Raw genomic sequence first — 5,469 nt, 5'->3', positions numbered from 1 at the left:
CTAAAGACCTAAAAAGAGCATGCTACAGGGACACTGCTACATCGATGTTCATAGCAGCACAATTCACAATAGAAAGACTGTGGAACTAACCTAGATGCCCTTCAATATATGAATGGATTAAAAAAAATGTGGTATTTATACACAATGGAGTATTACTCTGCATTAAAAAATGACAAAATCATAGAATTTACAGGGAAATGGATGGCATTAGAGCAGATTATGCTAAGTGAAGCTAGCCAATCCCTAAAAAACAAATGCCAAATGTCTTCTTTGATATATGGAGAGTAACTAAGAACAGAGTAGGGTCGAAGAGCATGAGAAGAAGATTAACACTAAACAGGGATGAGAGGTGGGAGGGAAAGGGAGAGAGAAGGGAAATTGCATGGAAATGGAAGGAGACCCTCAGAGTTATACAAAAGTACATACAAGAGGAAGTGAGGGGAAGGGGAAAAATAATACAAGGGGGACAAACGAATGTCAGTAGAGGGGGCAGAGAGAGAAGAGGGGAGGGGAGGGGAGGGGGGATAGTAGAGGATAGGAAAGGCAGCAGAACACAACAGACACTAGTATGGCAATATGTAAATCAATGGATGTGTAACTGATGTGATTCTGCAATCTGTATATGGGGTAAAAATGGGAGCTCATAACCCACTTGAATCAAAGTGTGAAATATGATATATCAAGAACTATGTAATGTTTCGAACAGCCAACAATAAAAAATTTAAAAAAAAAGATAAAAGAAAAAAAAAAGAAAAAGAAATGTTTATAGTTGTTTTTTTTAAATCTACTTCCACTAGCAATTTTTATTTATTTATTTATTTATTTTGTGTTTGTAGTACTGGTTATCAAACCTGAGGTCTCACACAAGCTAGGCAAGTGCTCTACCAGCAGGCTCTGCCTCAAATTTCAAGAGGGAGTCTCACTAAGTTGCCCAGGCTGGCCTCAAACTTCTAATCATCCTGCCTCAGCCTCTGGAGTATCTGGGATTATGGGCATGCTCTATTGCTTCTGGCTCTGCGGGTTCCTTCTACTGGCATTACCTAACAGGTAGTCAGCCAGAAAGGAAACCTGGGAAATGTAGTTTTCAGACTCCTAGCCCCAGCTCTGTATGTGGGGTAGGTGTGGTGCTAAAAGACATTAGATAAGTAAATGACACTTCCAATGATGTGGAAAAGCAAGTGTATTTATACGTTGTTGATGACAGTGTAAGTCAGAACACAGTGATGGACAATAAATTCTTCTATTGATTAAATAATGCCACTTTTGGAGAACATAATCTTCAGAAATAACCTAAAAGCAAAAAAAATATAAGGTATGCAAAAAAAAAGGTTGAAAGTAGCATCATTCATAACAGCAAAACCTTGAAAATAACCTGTATGTCTAACAATAGGGAGATGATTATGTAAACCAGGGCAGACTAATGTAACAGAATACTCTATAGCTTTAAGGAAACTCCAAAACATATGCTTCAAATAAGTATGAAAATGCCCACATGCAAAAAGTTCAAGTGAAAAAGTAGAACCCAGAATTGTATGTCTATTACACGAGTCACACCTGTGTAAAGACATACAAAGGTGTATTAACAAAGATCAGGGAAGACTTGGAGTGATGTAACTGGCTGGAGTATAATGTTACTTAGGCTTTCTTTCTTCTACAAAGTTGCTTAAGTTCTTAATTAAAAGAGAAAAGTAAATGAGTCTTTAATTTTATTTTTAGACTCCAAAAACAACTGAAAATTATGTGCTTCATATTAAACTGTTTTGAAGAAAAAAACAGCTCATACACATACAATGCAACCTGGCTAACCATTCCCACATAGCACTTTTTTACAACTCTGGCATTAATCACTGCCATGGCCTGAGGCCAGTGTCCGATTGGTCTAGAGATTTTATTTTACAACCTGAGAACACTGGCTGGCTCCCAGTGCCGCTGCTCTCTTGCCCCGCGCCAAGTCTTTCTTCTATGTTGCTATACTTCATATATTTTACTACAGGTCCAGGAGCTATTAAAGTGAACTAAAACAATGAATAAAGATAACAGAGTGAGTACAAAACCCCTGGCATTTTGTTGACTATTTGAAATTTTGTAAATATTTATTGCTTTAAAATAACTTGATTCTCTTCTCCAGCCTGAAGCGCCTCATCCCTGGAAGACAGACCCTAACGGAGGGCAGAAAAGCCACACCTTTGGTCCACCCCTCCCCCATCCAAAGTCTCTTCTCAGAACCTTTGATGTGCCAAGTGTTTTGGACTCATGAACTCTGCTTCACTAGCAAGTTAACCCAGGTGCATGTCACAGCTGCCTGAGGACTATTGGAGTGTGTGGTTACAGTGGGGAAGGAATGGCAGCCTAACCACCTCCCATGGGGACCTGCTGGCAGTGTGCCCAGGAGACCTTGGCCATGCCCTGGCTTGGCTCTCTGTGCAATGCATTAGGCAGTTGGAATACTTGAAGGAGAACCAATCTCCTAACTTGCTTAACTTTTCATCCTTGCCTCTTGTGATTCCTGGAGAATTATCTTCCAAAGGGGGGCCTAACTTCAAATTCAGTTTTGCCACCTCCTATCTGTGTGACCCTAGGTAAATATTAGGCCTCAGTTTCCTAATATAGAAAACAGGGAAATAACAGTAAATGTTTCACAGATTTATTGAAAAAGAAATCAGAGAATAATGCACTTATAGTCCACTGGAGGTTGTTGTTAGTTGCCTATCCAAGATGCATTCTATTCTTTTTTTATTAATAGAAATATGATTTTGTTTGGGGTGGCAAAGTGCCCAGCTAAAATATATCCCCCTCCACAGGCTCCTTTACAGCTATAGTGACACCATGATTCCCTGGGGAGGGGCTTTCAGGAAAGCAGATTCTGATGAAAAAGGGACAGACATGCATATTACACTGTTTTTGTTTCCTTTTTTATTCTGTCTGGAATGGGGATGCCTGGAAGAAAAACAGCCACCTTGCAACTAGGAGGTGGCTCATTCCTAAGCAGCTTTGCCAGGAGTAGACTACCCATGTCCAGACATCTTGTTACTTGAGAAAAAAGGACTCCAGTTAGCAAAGCCACTGTGGTTATGTTTCCTACCTGCAGCAGGATGCAATCTGGATCTAAGCACTCAACATACTCCCTGCCAATCATAATACCTTATAAAGATTACCTTTTAAATATTTTTGTTTTTTTAGTTGAAGGTGGACACAATACCTTTGTTTTAATTATTTATTTTTATGTGGTGCTGAGGAGTACCTCATGCATGCTAGGCAGGCACTCTACCACTGAGCTACAACCCAGCCCATAAAGATTACCTTTTATTCTTCTATAAAGTCTCATGATTATGCCATTTGTCTTTGCATTGAGCCCAAGAAGTTTCATGTTATTGTTCTGAAATTTAGTTATGATAAATACTGTACAAAAATTCTCAATTATTAACTAGGACTGGTAAATGTTAATTCTGAGACATGGTTGTAATAACATTAGTTGAAATGGATTTTGACATTCTAGAATAGTGTTTTATTGCTGCTAGGCTACCTTCAACTAACCGTCTAGGGAGGTAACTTTATTGACATAGCTAGTAAAATTATGAGGAGTAAGAGAATAGGACATTTAAATATTTTAACTCTCTTGGTTTTTATTCCAAAAATTAAATTTTATTTGGGGGAAAGAAATGTTCATTTCCAAGAGATGCTTTCTTTGATTTTTATTTACGAATATAGTTCGTTTCCTTGGTACTCAGGAACGTTGTAATGCTTTCTAAATAAGATTGGTGGTGGGAGTGGGGAGAATCAAATGTCACTAAGTTACCCAAGAGTAAATTGAAAACACATAAAAGCCCAAAAGGCTTCTCAAAATTTCCCAGAGGTTAGTAAATGACACCATAAATAGCTTGCCCTCATATCTCTGCTTCCCCAAGCTACTCTGTTTGGAGTGAAACATGGATCCATCCCCAGAACCAGAAATGCTATTTCTAGCTTTAGTCTGGAAATGTGACTTTCCCATATGACCAGGGTAAAATCAGAGAAACTATCAGCCATCTCCTCAAACCACTAATTAAATTATTTCCCCTTCCACTCCATTCTTATAATTGGTTGTTGAAGAAGAGGAAAGCATCAGGATGGACTGGGTTATGTTGCAGGAAGAACAATACCAAAATCTCAGTGTGCATTCCTTTCATCCTCGTATGTCAGCTGGGACATGTTCCTCATTACAGCTACTGAACCACACTGAGAGAGCAGCCACCATCTTGAACATTGCCAGTCACTTTGTCAAAAGGAAACTGGCTCTGGCAGTTTCAAGTATTTATGGCTTTTGCTCACTTTTCATTAGCTGTAACCAGTCCAAGGGCACCAAGAACCAAAAGTGGGCCATGAAGTGTAATCCACCTATGTGCCAGGAGGGTAGCACCAGAAAGGGTAGGAAATAGCACTAATGGCTATAAGAGAAGTAGCATTACTGAGTGCCTCTCATGGGCTAATTGGTTTTGTATTGCTTATGTTATCTAATTCTTATGATAAAAATTTGATATAGTTTAACTTCAATTTTTAGATTTGAAAGCTGAGGCTTGAGCAGGTCAGGCAATTTGAACAAGAGTTCTACCTAATATACAGATTCGATTTCAGTTTCATTTAGATTCCAAGACCTATGCTTTTTCCATCATTCCCCTGGCTTCCTACTGGAAAATTCACCTCAAAAATTTGGGGAGGTGGGGCAGAGTAGGGGGATAGAAAGTGGAGAAAGGGGTTTATTTTAAGAAATAGTCCTCCACAGAACCAAGGGACTTGTTCCATTAGTGTAATGAGGTGACCAACTAAATTAGCATAGCCAAGGATCCAATAGAGATCATCACACAACCAGAAGCAAAAATGACTAAAGTGAATTATGGAGAAGTGATATTAGTGATGCCAAGTGGATCAGACAGACATAATAGTGAAAGGTAGCAGTATTCTATTTCTGTTCCTTAAGAACCTTCAAGGGATCACTTCAGAATGTTTCCTATTACCCAGGATGACACCCAGTTACTGTAGAGAGCTCTCTTGGCCACTAAATAATTCTTACCTTTAATCCCTGAAGAGTGTGGAAATTTTGATAAATTCATTAAAAGCATTATATATGTTTTTTGGTTTTTTACTGTTGCTCTGAATACACTAATTTTGACAGGGACTCACATTTTGAAGTGAAGTGTGCACTCAAGCATGGCAGAGAGATGGCTTCTGTCTAGAAGTCTCAGGCAGAGCTCTGACCCGCTTCTGTGAAGGATGTAGTTTTCAGCAAGGAAAGGATGATCCTTAAAATAGTTTTTAGACTGTGACTTGTTTTTATTACATAGTTAACAGTAAGACCTTACGTGTTCAACCAAAAATTCTTCAAAATTAACTATATTGTTGATACAATATAGTTAAATTTTGATTTCTCTAATTATATTCTAAAACAAATGATAAACTTTATAAACCTAAAGGAATATAATCCTGTCTTCAGTA

The sequence above is a fragment of the Marmota marmota genome, unplaced genomic scaffold (assembly GCF_001458135.2).
Source record: "Marmota marmota marmota unplaced genomic scaffold, marMar, whole genome shotgun sequence".
Lineage (NCBI taxonomy): Eukaryota > Metazoa > Chordata > Mammalia > Rodentia > Sciuridae > Marmota > Marmota marmota.
Note: the sequence above shows the minus strand (reverse complement) of the source record.